This window comes from Papio anubis, chromosome 5 (assembly GCF_008728515.1).
Source record: "Papio anubis isolate 15944 chromosome 5, Panubis1.0, whole genome shotgun sequence".
In the NCBI taxonomy this organism is placed as follows: Eukaryota; Metazoa; Chordata; class Mammalia; order Primates; family Cercopithecidae; genus Papio; species Papio anubis.
The window spans coordinates 111,508,287-111,530,005 of record NC_044980.1 but is presented as its reverse complement, the minus strand read 5'-3'; positions in this window follow the sequence as shown (position 1 = coordinate 111,530,005).

Sequence of the window (21,719 nt, the reverse complement as noted above, 5' to 3'; positions counted from 1 at the left end):
CAGACTTTAAATCAACAAAGATCAAAAGAGACAAAGAAGGCCATTACATAATGGTAAAGGGGTCAATTCAACAAGAAGAGCTAACTATCCTAAATATATATACACCCAATACAGGAGCACCCAGATTCATAAAGCAAGTACTTAGAGACTTACGAAGAGACTTAGACTCCCACACAATAATAATGGGAGACTTTAACACCACACTGTCAATATTAGACAGATCAACAAGACAGAGGGTTAACAAGGATATCCAGGAATTGAACTCAACTCTGCACCAAGCACACCTAATAGACATCTACTGAACTCTCCACCCCAAATCAACAGAATATACATTCTTCTCAGCACCACATTGCACTTATTCCAAAATTGACCACATAGTCAGAAGTAATTGTATATTTAGAAAATATTTAGAAAATCCCATTGTCTCAGCCCCAAATCTCCTTAAGCTGATAAGCAACTTCAGCAAAGTCTCAGGATACAAAATCAATGTGCAAAAATCACAAGCGTTCTTATACACCAGTAACAGACATACAGAGAGCCAAATCATAAATGAACTCCTATTCACAATTGCTTCAAAGAGAATAAAATACCTAGGAATCCAACTTACAAGGGATGTAAAGGACCTCTTCAAGGAGAACTACACACCACTGCTCAACAAAATAAAAGAGGACACAAACAAATGGAAGAACATACCATGCTCATGAATAGGAAGAATCAATATTGTGAAAATGACCATATTGCCCAAGGTAATTTATAGATTTAATGCCATCCCCATTAAGTTACCAATGACTTTCTTCACAGAATTGGAAAAAACTACTTTAAAGTTCATATGGAAACAAAAAAGAGCCTGCATTGCCAAGACAATCCTAAGTCAAAAGAACAAAGCTGGAGGCATCACGCTACCTGACTTCAAACTATACTACAAGGCTACGGTAACCAAAACAGCATGGTACTGGTACCAAAACAGAGATATAGACCAATGGAACACAACAGAGCCCTCAGAAATAATACCACACATCTATAACCATCTGATCTTTGACAAACCTGACAAAAACAAGAAATGGGGAAAGGATTCCCTATTTAATAAATGGTGCTGGGAAAAGTGGCTAGCCATAAGTAGAAAGCTGAAACTGGATCCTTTCCTTACTCCTTTTACAAAAACTAATTCAAGATGGATTAGGGACTTACATGTTAGACCTAAAACCATAAAAACCCTAGAAGAAAACCTAGGCAATACCATTCAGGACATAGGCATGGGCAAGGACTTCATGTCTAAAACACCAAAAGCAATGGCAACAAAGGCCAAAATGGCAAATGGGATCTAATTAAACTAAAGAGCTTCTGCACAGCAAAAGAAACTACCATCAGAGTGAACAGGCAACCTACAGAATGGGAGAAAATTTTTGCAATCTACTCATCTGACAAAGGGCTAATATCCAGAACTTACAAAGAACTCAAACAAAGTTACAAGAAAAAAACAACTCCATCCAAAAGTGGGCAAAGGATATGAACAGACACTTCTCAGAAGAAGACATTTATGCAGCCAACAGACACACACAGAAATGCTCATCATCACTGGCCATCAGAGAAATGCAAATCAAAACCACAATGAGATACCATCTCACACCAGTTAGAATGGTAATCATTAAAAAATCAGGCAACAACAGGTGCTGGAGAGGATGTAGAGAAATAGGAACACTTTTACACTGTTGGTGGGACTGTAAACTAGTTCAATCGTTGTGGAAGACAGTGTGGCAATTCCTCAAGGACCTAGAACTAGAAATACCATTTGACCCAGCCATCCCATGGCTGAGTATATACCCAAAGGATTATAAATCATGCTGCTATAAAGACACATGCACACGTATGTTTATTGCAGCACTATTCACAATAGCAAAGACTTGGAACTAACCCAAATGTCCATCAGTGACAGACTGGATTAAGAAAATGTGGCACATATACACTATGGAATACTATGCAGCCATAAAAAAGGATGAGTTCATATCCTTTGTAGGGACATGGATGCAGCTGGAAACCATCATTCTCAGCAAACTATCACAAGAACAGAAAACCAAACACCACATGTTCTCACTCATAGGTGGGAATTGAACAGTGAGATCACTTGACCACAGGAAGGGGAACATCACACACCGGGGCGTATTGTGGGGTCGGGGGAGGGGGGCGGGATAGCATTAAGAGATATACCTAATGTAAATGATGAGTTAATGGGTGCAGCACACCAACATGGCACATGTATACATATATAACAAACCTGCACGTTGTGCACATGTACTCTAGAACATAAAGTATAATAATTAAAATAATAATATTAAAAAGAGTCAGCTGTTCCTGTCCAGCTCCTGGTAGATCAGAGCAGAATAACTGGGTTGCTTTAGATAGGAAGAGTACTAGGTAACTTTAAACAATATGCTTAACTAGTTTTAACTTAGCTCAGGTAAAATTGCTATGCATGTGAGGGCTACCTTAGCTGCACTCCTGTTTAACTTCACATTAGAGCAGATCAGAATCCGGGGCAGGGATATTTTGACCTGGCTCCTTCACCAACCCTCTCATCACCCATATCTGGCCTCTTTCCTCCTGGTTTATTGGAAGGCAAGCTCATGGTGCTGGAATGGGGTGACTCTGATTCCATTAGCATTCTCCAGGCCCTATTCCTTAAACATTACTTTTGTTCTGCCTTCTACTTTGGCCCCACATTCCTCTCCTCACCCTCAATTCCCTCTTCTAGTCATTGCCTGAAGTGTTCTTTGGATACAATAGCAAAGGTTGCAGTGAGAATTGGTAGCGGGGTCAGAGGTCACTTTCAAGGGCACAGCCTGAGCGAAAGGTGAATTTCCCTTTCCACTGTTATAGGGCTGTTGCTGAAATAAAGAAGGAAATGTATGAGGAGAAATTGAAGAGACATTCAGTATACAAGGGGAATCAATTTTTGGCTCAAATTTTGGGTGCATCTCAGGAAAAGATAAACACCCCTGTTTTCAAGCTGTAGTTTTTGAAAGAAAAGAGATTGATTTAGTGAGTCATTTTTGGAATCCACTGGAACATGCATTGGTAGACACAGAACTGTGCGATGGATTGATCCCGACTTAATGCAGTTCAACAATGCTTGTTAAAGCAATCACTGTTAAAAGGATATGCTAGCAATGCTGAAAAGCTGAAGGCCAAATGGGTTTCAACTTTCCTCAGCACTGAGCCAGAAACTCCTCATTTGTTTTCCGTTTCTGAGAATCACCTCATGCTATTCAGACAAGGTGACAATCGTGCCTGAAGAAGCTCTGTTAAGCCAATTTACATCAGGTGTGCAGGTGCAGATTTTAGAGGAAAGCTATGACTGATGAGAGATTGTTTTCCCAGCTCAACAGAGCTTTCCAGTGACCAAATAACTGAGCTATTCTCTCAAAAGAGTCAGGAGGGGACTCTGGTTCCCTTTCTACCACTCACAGGCTGTGGGACCTTGGCCGGTCATTAACCTGACAAGTCTTCACCTATACAATGGTGGGATGCAGGTTGAAAGCTGGCGGCCAATGTGAGCTACAATTTTGTTGTTTTCTGAATTTTTTTCTGTTGGTGGCCAGTTGGTGTGTATATGTGGGTGATTTTAGCCTCTCTCTGGGTCTGGCTTTGTGATGTCACTAACAAGACCTGGTGGCCACAGAGGTCTGACTTCCAGGTCTGACCTTGGAGTCTGAAGACAAACCCAGGCTTCAGCTCACTTGCCTGTCACTACTGATAGATGACCAGAGCTATCCTCTGATTCCTTATTAAAAGAAAGAAAGTGCAGAACACCTTGTTTTGGAATTAAAACTAGATCATGGACTTCTTGTTTCTAAGTATTGAATATTTCAATAGAGTAGTATAATGTTTCTATTAATTCTTAAAAAGAATTACCAGACTCACCTCGTTACTCTTAGATACGCTATCAAGACTGTGTGTATCATTGGCTTTGCGTAATGCACCTTTTGTTCTCGGCCATTTTATTATTTTGGGTGAAGGTGGACAAGAGAGACTATTTGCTTCCTTTACTGCATTGGGTTGTGTGGCTTGTGAAGAGGGAGATAAGACATAACTTCTGTTCTAAAAGAGTTAACAATAGAGTTGGAGATATGACATATGAATAAGAAAGAGTTAGAAAAGGAGCTTCATCATCAGTAAATATGAGGCTCCCAGGTGTGGAGGTCCTGGGCCAAGACTGGATGGAATATGGAAATATACTTTATAGCCTGTCTCATTAAATATGGTATAGAATTTGTTTGCAAAGCTTTGGTTTCCTCTGCCACTCTGACTGTTGAGACTACCTGTGGTCTGTCAGCACAGTTCAATCTAGAAGTCCCTACATTTGTATTCCTCATGGCCCTCTCTGGATAAGATGAGGTGCTCTTTCTACAAATCACCAGTTACTTCAGAGGGGAGCTGTATATCCTTCATTTCTTATTCAATTATCTCTCTTCCCAAGTTTCTGGGAGCCCTACGCAGGCAGGGGTGAGGCCTATTTTGCTTAAGATTATTTTCTCAATAATTCACTTGTTAACTGAGAATAACTGATAATTAAAATAATAATAATAATCTACCACTCTTGGGAGACTAAAGTTTGCAGTATGGGTTTAATGTTTTTCTTCTACTTGGCTACTCTAGTTATAGTCTACTCTTCCATGGTAGATGTGGAACATATTAGATGCTATTTATTAATTCAATGGAAAATGATTTTGTATTATTATTTCTGTATGGCAAGAATAGTTCTGGGTTCTGAATTTAGAGGGATAAACAAGGCAGAAAGGATTTGTATTATTCCAGGATGTACATGCCATAGAAACAGAAAATAAATCATAAAGACACATGCTTGAGTATGTTCATTGCAGCATTATTCACAATAGCATACACATGGAAACAACCAGAATGCCCAGTAATGACAGATTGAATAAAGAAAATGTGGTACGTATACAATATGGAATACTATGCAGCCATCAAAAAGAACAAGATCATGTCCTTTGCATGAACATGCATGGAGATGGAGGCCATTATCCTTAGCAAACGAACATAGGAACAGAAAAGCAAATACTGCATGTTGAGAGCATAAGGACACACACAGAGAAATGACAGACATTGGGGCTTACTTGGGGGTAGAGGATGGGAGGAGGGAGAGGATCAGGAAAAATAAGGGGTACTAGGCCTAATACCCAGGTGACAAAATAATCTGTAGAACAAACTCCTATGACTCAAGTTTACCTATATAACAAACCTACACCTGTACCCCGGAACTTAAAACAAAAGTTTAATAGAAAAATAAAAAATAAAGAAATGTAAAAGGTGATTTCAGATAGTATTGCATACAATTAAATAAATGGCAGCATGATTGTCTAGAGATTGGGGCTGTCTGGAAGGCCCAAGGAGGGACAGTTTTAGCTTCTCCCTGAGTGATTAAAAGGAGCCAGCATGAAAATAGCAGTGGGGGAAGGAGATAGTTTGGGCAAAGACAAAAGCCCAGATACAGGGACAGGCTTGGGTTATTTGAGGACTGGAGAAAAGGCTATGGTGTCTGGGAGTAAATGAGTGAGAGTGGGTTTAATAAGACAAAGTTAAAGTGGGAGGCAGAAGTCTGATCATTTAGAGGGCCTATAGGCCCATGCACTGGCCAGAGTTCTGGCAGGAAACCAAAGACATAATCAAATTGGGTAACCTGGAGAGTGTCTTGAAGTGGGCCGTGTTTTAGGAAAAGCAAAGTGCAGTTTTAGGAAAAACAAAGTGCAGTACCCCAGAGCTGGGGATGGGAAATGGGCAAGGGAAGGAGTCAGTTTCTGACCATGGAGGGAGGCAGCCAAACTGTAGTGAACCGCCAAGGAGGAAGCTGGGAAAAACCAGACCTTTATTTCCTCCATGTTCTGGAACTCCCATAAGGTACCTCCCACTGGTCAAGCCAACCAGAAACAGGAAGGCAGAGGAGCCCATTGATGCAGAGTTGTGGGCCAGACTACTGGGGTGTGGAGAAGAATCCAGCTCATTCTGCTGACAGGTTTGAAGTTTAATCCTCAGGATAATGGAAAGCCGAAAATCCCCATTGGGAAATTTGACAACGGGAGTGGCATGAACTAGTGTATGCTTTGAGTTTCATGCTCTGGCTGCTGTGTGGAGACCTGAATGTATGAAACGGAAGTGGAAGCAGGCTGCCCTGACAGGAGACCCTGCAGTGTCTGTGGCTGTCACCTTGTCCTCCACACATGGAATTCAGCCACTGTAGACTGGCTCGTGGCCCTCCCTGATATGGTAAAATCAGCTGACCATTTGCCTAGGGACTACACATGTAAGTGTTCCTGGGGTGTTGCTTAAGGTTCCTAGTGTGATATGAGGGTGAGTGGATGTTAGTCTCACAGGCGTGCAGAGGTTTTCAGTTTTGTCTGAAATGTGCTGGGGTTGACTAGCCATGGGCCCCCTCTTGGATGTAAAACTCTGCATCACGGGCTGGAGCAAGATGGTCAATAGAACAGCCCAGTCTCCAACTCCCAGCAGGAGCCGGCACAGAAGACCGTGATTTCTGCATTTTCAACTGAGGTACTGGCCCATCTCACCGTGAGCCGGATCGGTGCTGGCCGGGGCCGCTGCAGCCCACTCAGAGCTGAAGCAGGGCGGTGCAATGCCTCACACCTGGGAAGGGGGAAGGAATCCCTTTTCCCAGCTAGGGAACTGAGGACACATAAAATACCTGGAATGGGTGGAATGAATTTAATTGGCTGTAAACAGGCAATACCCAGGAGATCATATCCCACACCTGGCTGTGGAGGGTCCTACACCCACGGAGCCTCCTCCTCATTACAGCGGCCAGCAGTTCAGATCTACCTGCGCAAGGCAGCAGCGTAGGTCAGTGTGGAAATTTCGGCCAACGCCGAGGCTTGGCACAAGCAAACAAAGCGTTGGACTTAATGGTGGAGCCTACAGCAGGCCTCCAAGGAAACTCTGCCTGTCTCTGTAGGACTCCACTGGGGATAAAGTACAGTAAAAAAATAACAAACGTGAAAGCAGAAACCTCTGCAGACGCAAACGACTCTGTCTGACAGCTTTGAAGAGAGCAGTGGATCTCCCAACACGGAGGTTGAGATCTGAGAAGGGACAGAGACTTCTGCCTGGCGGGTCCCTGGACCCCGAGTAGCCTAACTGGGAGACATCCGCCACTAGCAGCCTCGACACTCCCCACACCTCACAGGGTGAGTACACCCCCGAGAGGAAGCTTCCAAAGCAAGAATCCTCGTGACAGGTATACTCGCTGTTCAGAAATATTCTATCTTCTGCAGCCTCTGCTGCTGATACCTTAGGCAAACAGGGTCCTCGAGGACTCCTGCCAATTCCAACAGACCTTACAGCTGAGGGTCCTTGACTAAGTTAGAAGGAAAACTATCAAAACAGGAAGGACACGGCTAATTCAAACCCCATCAGTATACCACACTCGGACAAAGACCAGAGGCAGATAAACCACAAAGATGGGGAAAAAGCAGGGCAGAAAAGCTGGAAATTCAAAATAAGAGGCACGATCTCCCGCAAAGGAGCTGCGAGCTCATCTTCAGCAACGGACGCCGGTTTGAGAATGACTTTGATTTAGATGAGAGGGCTAGCTGGGCTTCCAGTCCATCACCCCCTGTGAGCCAAAGGAGGGAATTCAGGGTAAATCTGCGCTTGTTAGCTGGGCAACGGAAAAAAAGTGGAAAAAGAACTGACGGGCTAGAGTATTAACGCAGAGAGAAGGTCCTAAACGAAGGAAAGAGATGAAAACCATGACACGAAACGCGGATAAATGCACAAGCTTCCAGTAACCAACTGACCAACTGGAAGAAAGAGTATCGATTGAGGATCAAATGAATGAAATGAAGGAGTAAAGGAAACCAAAAGAAAAAGAAGAAAAGAAATGAACAAAGCCTTGCAAGAAGCGCATGGGATTATGTAAAAAGACCAAATCTACGTCTGATTGGGGTGCCTCGGAAAGGAGGGGGAATGGAAACCAAGTTGAAAAAACACTCTTCAGGATATCATCCAGGAGAACTTCCCCAACCTAGTAGGGCAGGCCATTCAAATCTAGGAAATACAGAGAACGCCACAAAGATACTCCCTCGAGAAGGGCAACTCCAGCTGGCTACATACCGCTGGGGATTCACTCAAAGTTGAAATGAAGGAAAAATGTTAAGGGTAAGCTTTCAGAGAGAAAGGCTCAAGCTACCTGGGCCAAAGGAAGCTCATCAGGACTAACAGCAGATTCCCTGGCAGAAACTCTACAGGCCAGAAGAGAGTGGGGGCCATTATTCAACATTCTAAAGAAAAGAATTCCAAAACCCAGAATCTCTCATATCCAGCCAAACTAAGTTCTTAAGTATGAAGGAGAAATAAAATCCTTTACAGATAAGCAAATGCTTAGAGATTTGTCACCACTCAGGGCCCGCCTTTACAAGAGACCCCAAGGAAGCACTAAAATACGAAAAGAAACAACCGTACTCAGCCATTGCAAAATACGCCAAAAATGTAAAGCATCTATCGAGGCTAGGGAAGAAACTGCATCAACTAATGAGCAAAATAACCAGTTAGCATCAAGTAATGGCAGGATCAAGTTCACACATAAATAATCTTAACCTTAAATGTAAAATGGACTAAAATGCCCAATTAAAAGACACAGACTGCGAAAACGGATAAAAGGAGTCAACACCCAATGGGTTCATGTATTCAGGAGACCCATCCCACACGCAGAGACATACATAGGCTCAAAATAAAGGGATGGAGGAAGATTTACTACAAATGGAGAACAAAAAAAGCGGGGGTTGCAACCCTTAGTCTCTGATAAAAACAGATCTTTAAAACCATCAAAGATCAAAAGAGACAAAGAATAGCTACTACATAATGCAGGAAGGGACTTAACCCAACAGGAAGAGTTTCTTAACTATCTTAAATATAATGGCACCCAATACAGGAAAGCACCCAGGATTCAAAGGAAAAGTCCCAGAGACTTACAAGAGACTTAGACTTAAGGTATAAATAATAATGGGAGACTTCAACACTCCACTGTCAACATTAGACAGGATCAACGAGACAGAAAAGCTAACAAGGATATCCAGGAATTGAACCACCCCTGGCAGCAAGCAGACTCTAATAGACATCTATATAACTCTCCACCCCTAAATCAAATAGAATATACATTCTTTCTCAGCACTACATCGTACTTACTCCTGTAAAATTGACTAATGTAATTGGAAGTAAAGCACTCCTCAGCAAAATGTACAAGAACAGAAATTGTAAATACCAAACTGTCTCCCTCAGACTACAGTGCAATCAAACTAGAACTCAGGGACTAAGAAACTCAATCAAACCGCTCAACTACATGGAAACTGAACAACCTGCCCTGAATGACTACTGGGTACAACGAAAAATGAAGGCAGAAATAAAGATGTTCGGAAACCACCGAGAACAAAGATACAACATACCAGGATCCTGGGACACATTTTAAAGCAGTGTGTCGAGGGAAATCAGCAGCACTAAATGCCCAGAAGAGAAAGCAGGAAAGATCTAAATTGACACCTTAACATCAAAAGAATCTTCAAAAAGAACTAGAGAAGCAAGAGAGCAAACACATCTGAAAGCCAGCAGAGAAAGGCAAGAAATAACTATGATCAGAGCAGAACTGAAGGAGATAGAGACAAAAAACCTCCAAAAAATCAATGAATCCAGGAGTTGGTTTTGAAAAGATCAACAAAATTGATGACTAATTAAAGTAAGACTAATAAGAAGAAGAAAAGAGAGAAGAATCCAAATCGATGCAATTCGAAAAATGATAAAGGGATATCACCACCGATCCCACAGAAATACAAACTACCATCAGAGAATACTATAAACACTCTCACGCAAATAAACTGGAAACGGAAGAAAATGGATAATTTCCTGACACTTACACTTTCCAAGACTAAACCAGGGAAGAAGCTGAACTCTGAATAGACCAACAGCAGGCCCCTGAAACTGAAGCAATAATTAATAGCCCACCAAACCAAAAAAGTCCAGGAGCAGATGCGATCTGTATAAATGAATTCTTACCAGAGATACAAGGAGGAGCCGGTACCATTCCTCTGAAAACTATTCCAATCAATAGAAAAAGAGGGAATCCTCCCAACTCATTTGGCGAGGCCAAATACTCATCCTTGATACCAAAGCCTGGCAGAGACACAAATAAAAAAAAAAAGAGAATTTTAGACCAATAATATCCTGATGAACATCGAGCGCAAAAATCCTCAACAAAATACTGGCAAACTGATTTGAAGCAAATACATCAAAAAAGCTTATCCACCATGATCAAGTGTAATGCATCCCTGGGATGCAAGGCTGGTTCAACATTCGCAAATCAATAAACATAATCCAGCATATAAACAGAAACTAAAAGATAAGAAACTACATGATTATCTCAATAGATGAGAAAAGGCTTTTGACAAATTCACAGCCCTTCATGCTAAAAACGCTCAATAAATTTGGTATTGATGGAACGACTTCAAAATAATAAGAGCTTATTTATGATAAAACCTACAAGCCATTATCATACTGAATGGGCAAAACTGGAAAAAATTCCTGAAAACTGGCATTAAAGACAGGATGCCCTCTCTCACTCAATTCCTATTCAAATATAGTGCGTTGGAAATTCTGGCTAGGCAATCAGGCAAGAGAAAGAAATCAAGGGTATTCAGTTAGGAAAAGAAGAAGCTCAAATCTCTGTCCCTCCCTTGCAGATGACATTGATTGTATATTTAGAATAATTCCTACTGTCTCAGCCTGTAAAATCTCCTTAAGCAGATAAGCAACTTCAGCAAAAGTCTCAGGATACAAAATTAAATGTGCAAAAAAAATCATAAGCATTCTTATACACTCAGTAACAGGAGCAACAATAGAGAGCCAAATCAGGAATGTGAACTTCCATCTCACAATTGCCTAAAGAGAATAAAATACCTGTGAACCAACTGACAAGGGATGTAAAGGACTCTTCAAGGAGAACTACAAACCACTGCCTTAAGTGAAATAAAAAGAGGACACAAACAAATGGGAAGAAATATACCTACGCTCATGGATAGGAAGGAATCAATATCGCAGTACTTTGGCCATACTGCCTAAGGTAATTTATATAGGATTCAATGCCATCCCTACCGGGCTTTCACCAATGAGTTTCTTCACAGAATTGGAAAAACTGGCTTTGAAAGTTCATATGGAACCAAAAAAAGAGCCCTCAAGATCCCAAGATAATCCTAAGTCAAAAAGAACAAAGCTGGAGGCATCACGCTACCTGACTTCAACTATACTACAAGGCTACAGCAAATTAAAACAAAAGGTATGAAATACCAAAACAGATATAGACTCAATGGAACACAAATAGAGTCCTCAGGAAATAAATGGCCACACTGCTGCTTCATCTGATCTTGACAAACTCTGAGAGAAATGTAAGAAAACAAAGAAAGTGGATTCCCATTTAATAAATGGTGCTGGGAAAAGTGGCTAGCCATAAAGTAGAAAAGTTGAAACTGAATCCTTTCCTTAATTTTATACGAAATTAATTCAAGATGGATTGTATACTCTTGACCCCACACCGCGCGCAAATCCTGGAGGAAAACCGAGAGCACTTATCATCTGGTGATATAGTGGCATAAAGCAAAAAAGACTCACGTCTTAAAATGGACTGTGCCAGCGGTGCAAAAGCTCTCAAAATGGACAAATGGGACCAATTTCTAAACTAAAGAGCTCTGCACAGCAAAAGAAATCCACCATCAGAGTGGAATAGGCAACCTGACAGAAATCGTGGGAGGAAAATTCCTTTTGCAATCCACTCATCCGGACAAAAGGGCTAACATCCAGAACCTGGCTAAAAGAACCCAACAAATTCCGGCAAGAAAAAAAACAAAACAACCCCATCAAAAAGTGCTGGATATGAAATATATAATTTCGTGCGCTAAACACATGCATACAGCCAACAGATGCCACGAAAAATGCTCATCACTGGCCAATGAGAAATGCAAATCAAAAACTACAATGAGATACCATCCTCACACCAGTTAGAAATGGCTTTAACACCATTAAAAAGTCAAAAAGTCGGCCAGGGTGCTGGAGAGGATGTATAAAACAGGGAACACTTTACACTGGTTGGGTGGATTTGCAAACTAGTTCAACTACTGTGGAAAACAGTACATGCATTCCCAAGGATCTAGAACTAGATGCGCCTTTCATATGACCCAGCCATCCCCCATTACTGGCATATACCCAAAGGATTATAAATCATGCTGCTATAAAGACACATGCACAATGATGTTTACTAGCAAGCACTAGTCTGGCTGTACCAGCAAAGACTTGAATCAATGCAAATGTCCATCAGTGATAGATTGATTAAGAAAATGTAATACATGGACACCATGGAATACTTTATGCAGCCATAAAAGGATGGAGCCAGTCCTTTTATGTGATTAATGGATGCAGCTGGAAACCATCATTCTGAAGTAACCATCACAAGCAATGAGAAAACTAGAATAAATTTTATTGCCTCACCTCAAGGTGGGAACTGAACAAATGAGGATCACCTAATCCAGGAAGGTGTAAACATCACACACCTCATGGGCCCTACTGTATGGGGAGGGGAGGGAGGACGTACCGGGAGCGAGACCGGATGTAAATGACGAGCTGATGGGTGTAGCACACCCATTACGTATAATAAAGCATACATATGTAAAAACCTGCACGCTATGCATACGGCAATTCCTACAACTTAAAGTATAATAATAATAAATAACTTAAAACCGCAAAAAAAACTGCATCACGTGCTTGAGTGTTGCTATGTGAAGCGGGTTCTATGGTAATGACTGACAGTGTTCTTTAGGAGGAGCATGGCTTGTATGGCTTCCTCTTGTGCTGCACGGAATACTCGCAAGGCCAAAATTGCATCTGAGAGAAACTTTCTAAGAAAGCTTCATAATAGGTTGGTCATCCTGGGAAGAAAGTACATATTTATGTCTATGTACGTGTGTGTGTTTATGTGTATGTGTGTGTGTGTGTGTGTGTGTTTATGGGGAGGGAGTAGGGAAAGGGAGGGAGAGGGGAAAAGGAAAATGAGAGAAAGTGAGAGGTTTTGACAACATTTTGATGGGCCCAGCTTGTCTTCTAAAATAGCTTGCAGAAAATGATCTAAGATCTATTCTATCCAAATTTAGGATAAAGGTGAAAGTCTTGAAACTGAAAGAACCCAAGGCTTTCTCTTCTTTTCGTGTTTCTTGTTGAGCTTATCAGCCTGAGACATTGAGATGCTGTATATACTTTCTGAGGTGTCTATAGTTCTGACTCTGAGTGAGGGTCACACTAAAAGTCTGTAGAAAGAGTGTGGACGTTGAATCAAAACTCGATTTATCTTTTGACTTCATCTCACATATAGGGCTATATGACATTATTGGATGCTTGAAGCTAGAATAGTATATTCCTATTGTCTGTCAACTATACTTTTGATAGCATGGTAGGGACAGGAATGAATGATTTCAGTTTACCAGTAATTATAAGAAGACGTTTTTTAAAACATTATAATTTTGCAGTTTGAAATTGCTAAGGAATAAATCAAATGTTAGTGTTGGATAATATTTTAATACTCTGTTAAAAGTATATTGATCTAAATTGTTCAGAAATCATTGAATTATTAGTATTCAAGGGATGACTATCACGTAATGAGATGACTTTTAACAAACTCATTAAAACGCATTCAATTGACAAAAAATAAATTGAATGTGGACTATTTGTAAGGCAAGTGAGGAAAACTAAAATGCAATAAGACATAGTCTCTGCCCCCAAGGAGCTTATGTATTGTAATAATTTTTTCACTTCAGTATAATCAGTTGGGAAGCTAACATCTTTTTGCAATGAGATCACTCCTGCTAAACATATAGGAGCTTCTTTGGAATTGTCTTCAGATCTAGTTTAACACATTTGCATGTGTGCACACACATACTCTCATGGTCAGTCTCGTTTTTTTAGGACAGGGGTCAGCAAAATTTGGTCTGTGGATGAAATCCAGCCTACTGCCTGTTTGGCATGGCCCCAGAGCTAAGAATGATTTTTACATTTTTAGATGATTGGAAAGAAAAAAAAAAAAAAACAGAGGAAGAGCAATATATGGGGACACATAAAAATTATGTGAAATTCAAATTTTAGTATTAATAAATAATATTTATCGGTACATAGCAGTATTTACTCATTTATGTGTATGAGATAAAGGTGGGACTTAATTAAACTATTAATTATTTTTTAATAAACTTCTTAATTTTTACTGTTCTCCCTTACCTTTGCCATTAAATTCCCAAATTAACTCAAACTGTGTGAATGGCCTTTAAGTGGCCACCACCTTCTACCCCACCAGTTAGTTACTACCCAATTGTTCCTCCTCATGAGAGAATGAAGGCCGGGTCCGGTGGCTCACGCCTATAATCCCAGCACTTTGGGAGGCCAAGGTGGGCGGATCACCTGAGGTCAGGAGTTTGAGACCACCCTGGCCAACATGGTGAAACCCCGTCTCTCCTAGAAATATAAAAATTAACCAGGAATCGTCGTGCACACCTGTAATCCCAGCTACTCAGGAGTCTGAGGCAGGAGAATCGCTTGAACCTGGGAGGCAGAGACTGCCATGAGCTGAGATTGCACCTCTGTACTCCAGCCTGGGTGACAGAGCGAGACTCTATCTCAAAGAAAAAAAAAAAAGAGAATGAAAAGAAATTGTAAAGGTATGCTGTATTAGTCAGGGTTCTCTACAGGGACAGAATAGGATAAATGTATACATAAAGGAAAGTTTATTAAGGAGAATTGACTCACGTGATCACAAGGTGAAGTTCCACAATAGGCCGCCTGCAAACTGAGGAGCAAGGAAGCCAGTCTGAGTTCCAAAACCTCAAAAGTAGGGAAGCTGACAGTTCAGCCTTTAGTCTGTGGTCAAAGATCCAGAGTCCCAAAGCTAAAGGACTTGGAGTCCCGTGTTTAAGGGAAGGAACCATCCAGCGTGGCAGAAAGATGTAGGCCAGGAGACAAAACCGTCTAGTCTTTCCACATTAGTCTGCCTGCTTTACCCTGGCTGCGCTGGCAGCTGATCACATGGTACCCACCCAGACTGAGGGTGGGTCGGCCTCTCCCAGTCACTGACTCAAATGTTGATCTCCTTTGGCAGCACCCTCACAGACACACCCAGGAACAATACTTTGCATCCTCCAATCCAATCAAGCTGACACTCAGTATTAACTATCACAAGTCCCCGCCTTGTCAACTTGAACCCATGCACATCTCCTGAAATCATGCTTAATCTTCAAGTAAAGGCAGTAAGGACATTATTATGCCTAACATAATACAGCTATCCTTCATACAACTGGAAGCCCATTAAACCTTAACCTAAATGCTATTACATAAAATTGACAACACGTACATGGTGATATAAAGTCAATAAATCTTATGTCACATGATAAAGGAAAAGGAAAGGAAGTAAAATGAAGATATTTTCATATTACAAGTGTATACATGCACAAACATGTTCCTAACAAAATAACGAGGAAATACTCATGACAATTACAGTCCTTGTTTCTGTGGCTGGTCACGTGGTCATAGCTGGTATTAATGACTACCTTCTACTACCCATTCTGTATTCCCTTTGCCTTCAGCAAGCACCTCAGCAGGTTGTGGTTTTTTACCTGATGGAGTGACCCAAACTTTCATCCTGAAGGGTTTTTATTTATTTTTTTCTTCTGAGACGGAGTCTCGCTCTGTCCCCCAGGTTGGAGTGCAGTTGCACATCACTGCAAGCTCTGCCTCCCGGGTTCACACCATTCTCCTGCCTCAGCCTCCTGAGTAGCTAGGATTACAGGTGCCCACCATCATGCCTGGCTATGTTTTTTGTATTTGTAGTAGAGATGGGGTTTCACTGTGTTTGCCAGGATGGTCTCAATCTCCTGACCTCATGATCCACCCGCTTCAGCCTCCCAAAGTGCTGGGATTATAGGCGTGAGCCACCGCCCTTGGCCCATCCCAAAGGGTTTGAGCCATTTGTAGTCCTGCCTGGATTGAGCTGTTGTAGTTTCCCATTGACCTTAATCACAGTGTATGGTAATACTAAGTGATGCCCTAAGGAATCTTCTGTATTCCACCCATACTCTTCCTTACCTCCTTTGTGGAGTAGTAGACTGATTTCGTCTTGATAGTCCTGGTCAATCACCCCAGCCAACACTGTAACTCCCTTCTTAGCCTATTGACTTAGAGGTAGAAGGAGCCCAAAGTGGCCAGGTGGCAATCTTAACTTCCAGCTTAATGGAATCGTTGTGTCTCCTGGTGGCAGCATTCCTCCTTCTGGAACTAAGACCTCTAGGCCAGCAGAACGAAATATTGTAGTAACAGGACGCAAAATTTTGCTGGTGGGTCACTAGGGGTGATGGTGAGTGGTGCCACTTTCACCCCTTGATTCTTGGACTCGTGAATCCTGGCTATGGGAGAAACAGTACCAGATAATGGATGCTGATGCAGAGCATAAATGGCCTTCTGGAGAACTTTGCCCCAGACCTGCAAAGTACTGTCACCTAGTTAGCTTTGTAATTGTGACTTTAAAAGGTACTGTTTTATCAATCCAGCTGCTTCAGAATGATGGGGAACATGCTAAGACCAGTGAATTCCATGAGCATGAGCCCACTGCCACACTTATTTAGCTGTAAAGTGAGTGCCCTGGTCAGAGGCAATGCTGTGTGGAATACCATGACAGTAGATAAGGCATTCCATGAGTCCACGAATGGTAGTCTTGGCAGAAGCACTGCATGCAGGATGGGCAAACCCATATCCAGAGTAAGCGTCTATTCTGGTGAGGACAAACTGCTGCCTTTTCTATGACGGAAGAGGTCTAATGTAATCAGCCTGCCACTAAGTAGCTGGCTGATCACCCCAAAGAATGGCCATATCAATAGTTCAGTGTTGGTCTGTGCTGCTGCTGGCAAATTGGGCGCTCAGCAGTGGCCGTAGCCAGGTCAGCCTTGGTGAGTGGAAGTCCATGTTGCTGAGCCCAGGCTTAATCTCCATCCCTGCCATTGTGGCCACTTTGTTCATGGGCCCACTGGGCATGGGGTGATAACAGGGGTTGCTGGGGAAGAGGCTGAGTGGTGTCTACAGAGCAAGTCATCCTATTCACTTGATTATTAACATCCTCCTCTGGTGAGTTCACCCTGTGGTGAGCACTCACATGAGATACAAATATCTTCACAGTTTTTGACCACTCAGAGGGGTCCATCTGCATACCTCTTCCCCAAATTTCTTTATCTTCAATTTTCCAGTCTTGATTCTTCCAAGTCCCTAATCATCCAGCCAAACCATTGGTTACAGCCAGTGAATTGGTATATAATTGCACATCTGGCCATTTTGCCTTCCAAGAAAAGTGCACAATCGGGTGCACTGTTTGAAGTTCTGCCCAATGGGAAGAAGATTCCCCTTCTCCACTGTCCTTCAGGGATGTCCTAGAGAGGAGCTGTAGTGCTGCAGCTGTCCACTTTTCAGGTGGTGCCTGCATATCGTGCAGAGCCATCTGTAAATCAGGCCCTAGTCTTCTCTTCCTCTGTCAACTGATCATAGGGAACTCCCCATGAGGCCACTGGTGCAGGCTGGGGAAGAGAAGTCAGGGTGGCAGGAGTGGAGACCATGGGCATTTGAGTCACTTCCTCATGTAACTTACTTGTGCCCTCAGGACCTGCTTGAGCCCAATTGCATATATACCACTTCCATTTGATGATGGAATGCTGCTGTGCACAACCCACTTTATGGCTAGATGGGTCAGAAAGCACCCAGTTCATCATAGGCAGTTCAGGTCACAGGGTGACTTGATGACCCATAGTCAAACATTCAGTTTCTACCAAAGCCCAGTAACAGGCCAAGAATTGTCTCTCTAAAGGAAGGTAGTTATCTGCAGAAGATGGCAGAGCCTTTATCCAAAATCCTAGAGATATCTGCTATGATTCACCTATGGGGGCCTACCAAAGGTTGCAAACAGCATCCCTATTTGGTACTGACACCTCAAGCCCCATTGGATCTGCTGGCTTATATGGCCCAAGTGGCAGAGCAGCTTGCATAGCAGCCTGGACCTGCTACAGAGCCTTCTTCTGTTCTGGACCCCAGTCAAAACTGGAAGCCTTTAGGGCACTTGATAAATGGGCCAGAGTACACACCTAAATGAGGAATGTGTTGCTTCCAAAATCCAAATAAGCCCACTAGGCTTTGGGCCTCTTTCTTGATTGTAGGAGGGGCTAAATGCAGCAACTTATCCTTCACCTTGGAATATCTCGACAGGCCCCACACCACTGGATCCCTAGAAATTTTTCTGAGGTAGAAGGTCCCCGAAGGTTATTCGGATTTATTTTCCATCATCTGGCAAGCAAATATTTCACCATTAAGTCCAGTGTGTTTCCTACTTCTTGCTCACTGGGTCCAATCAGCATGATGTCATTAATGTAATGGACCAGTGTGATTTCTTGTGGAAGGGAAAAGTGATCAAGGTCTCTCCAAACAAGATTATAACACAAAGCCAGAGAGTTGATATACCCCTGAGGTAGGACAGTAAAGGTATAGTGCTGGCTTTGCCAACTGAAGGCAAATTGCTTCTGGTGGGCCTTATGGACAGGAATGGAGAAAAAGGCATTTGCCTAATCAATGGCTGCACACCAGGTACCAGGAGATGTGTTAATTTGCTCAGGCAATGAAACCACATCTAGAACAATACTTTACATCGTTCAATCAAGTTGACACTCAATATTAATCATCACATACCCCCTTGTGCGTACCTGTGTGTGTCTATAGGAACATGCTGGAAGGCAGTGGCTGTGGTAAAGCATGATCCCTGGGTTGTAGCCCAGCTTAATAGCATGATGACTGCAGTTAATTAACCCATCCATATAAGAGACAGAAGCAAGAAGCACACTTCTGAGCTCCAGACGGTTTTGAGCATCAGAATAGTTTTAGAGAGAGTAAGATATTTTGAAATTATACAGTGATCTCTATTAAAGTGATAACAGCTGGTACCAACTTGAAAAATCATGGAATTTTTAAAGAAAAATAAACTGCACACTTGTGAAACCCAGCCAGACTAATATCATCAGGGATGATAGCAGAAGCACTTACTACTGTCAAGTCAACACATAGCCTAGTTGACCTTTTTATAAATGGATGAAAATAAGTTTAGCAGACCCCAGCAAGATATATTGAAAGATAGGCTGGAGGTGAATGGTAGGAGGTCTGAGCAATTTCACTAACCCAGCCAATCAGCAGTAATTGGTAAACTGCCTTCTCCCCTGAGAGCCTGGGGAGATGTGTGGCTGCCCATTGGTGAGCCGGTGATTGCTTGGAGGGTTTTTATCGACTCTCTTTGCTGCTTTTTGGGTGTATTTCTCCCACGAGCTTTAACAATAATGCCCATGAATCTGAACCTCGTGACTGGTGAATGTTCACTGGCCTTGACAGTAAGTGTTTCAGCTTTGCTTCAGTGTTTGTTTTCTGCCAGTGCTGTGGCCTGGATGCCCTGCAGTATCTATCTTGTAGCCTGAAGTCATTATTGGGCAGTACATTGCCATTTTCTCCAGAATTATTTCTTTTAAATATTTCTCACTGAAAATGAGCCACTTTGAGATGGTTCACCATAGTCATCTGTGGGAGCCATAAGCAATTTTGTCAGTGTGTGTCTAGTTTCGGTCTCCCGTTCTTTGTCCTATGCAAGGCACATCTATAGGGCCCATCTTTCTCTGGTACTTGGATGCAATTCTTTAACCAGTGATTCTGCTTTTTCCTCTTCTCACTCCCAGCCAAAATCATCATTTAATTAGATCTCATGGTATGAAACACGTTTCACAAGTGTGAACCTAAGCTTGGTACTGAGCACACATCTCACAGAAATCCCTGAGTGGCCTCCCAGGAGACTGAAATCCAAGGGCAACAGGATCAAGCCTTCACAATGAAATGGGACGGAGGCTGGCCCATCTTTCTCTGTGGCTCAGTAATGAGGCTTGTTATTTACAGTGCCCTCTTTACTTGCTGACTCTGTTAGCATTTTTCTTTTCAATTTGGATCTCGGCCCACATTGTGCCCCTCTCACGAGGCACGTGCCATTTTGATTTTAAAATAATAGGAAGAATGCTCCAGCGCTGCTCATTGGTGATATGACTCTCAAACTGTCTACAGATTGCCGAGTAAGTGAAATGTTTTGACAGAGAGAAATATGTGTTGTCAACATTGCTTTACCCATGGCTGAGAAGAAAAATTGAAACTACTTCAGCAGGGTTCAGACGTTGATGACTGGAATGATCTCCTTGAAACAAATGACTACAGACCATTTTGTTTTCCTTTATGCCTCATTCTTCTCTAATGAAATGCCCAATTAAAAGCATAGCTTATGTGCTTAAAAGAAAAAGCTTAGAAAGGATTCTTGGATGGAGCAGTGACAGTACTAATCCTTTACCACAGGAGAAAATCATAGTATCTTTGTAAAGAAACAGTATCATGTTGTGACTTCCAGTGGCCTGCATGGCAATTTTAGAGGAGACCCAAAATGAATGTAACCTTTTTAAGATAGAAAAATTGTGTGTGTATTTCTGTGTGTGCCTGTGTGTGTGTGTGTCTGTGTGTGTGTGTGTTTGTGTGAGAGAGAGAGAGAGAGAGAGAGAGAAACATGATTTATTTGTGATATATCAAATGGCAGACACTGGTTAGAAATAGAAAAGAAAAAAGAGTTCCCAGTAGAGTGATACATTTAGGACAACTTGTGAATTTGTGTCTGGGATTAAGTGGAGTATGGAACTGTGCAGCTGTGTGTTGTTTCCTAGCAAAATGAGGTTCCCTCTGTTTCTCTGGCGGGCGTGTTCCTGTCGAGAGCTTGTTGGGAGTGGGAACTCAGACAGCTTGCAGAGCCCCGTTGACCATTATCTTCACGTTCAGGTCTGCACTGTGGGAGCTGCTCTCTATTTTCTTGCTTAGTGAACACTCTTGATGAAAGAAAATGTTGACAGCTTTGCCTTTCTTGAGAATCACTAAGGAAACATTTCATCTTGTCAGTCTCCTTTCATGTGCTGTGCGGGAGAAGAGAAAGGGAATATTGCTTTTGAGAATAACCTTGACTTTCAACATGCATTTAACAATCAGTATTTTCTTGAGCACCTACTATGTGCTGTAGTATTTGCTAGTCATTACCAGTCAGGCAAAGATGAATGGAGCTAAGTCCCTGTCCTTACAGAGCTTAGCACGTTCTCATTTTAAAATCAGTTGCCTCATTAGAAGGGCAATAAAAGCGATACAGATAAAGTAAAAAGGGAATTTGTATCATTTGGACTTCCTCATGTGACTCACTCCATGGGTTCTGGAACTAGGCAGATCTGAGTTTGAACACTATTACTCATGACTTTGGCTGGCACAGTGTATTTTAAGCTATGTCTCCATTTCTCTCAGTTTTTAAATGACGATAGTGAAACCTACCTTGCAGGGCTGTTGGGATGAGTAAATGAGATATTGTGTGTACAGTGTAAAGCAGTGCTTGGCACAGGTGAGTCCACCTGGCATGGTAGCTTCCTTCCTACCTCCTTTACACCGTACCGCATCCCCTGTCAGTCATACAGATGCCTCTCACAAACCTGCCTGCACCTTAAAAGTGAACCACAAGCATTAAGATGGCTTCTTGAGGCTGG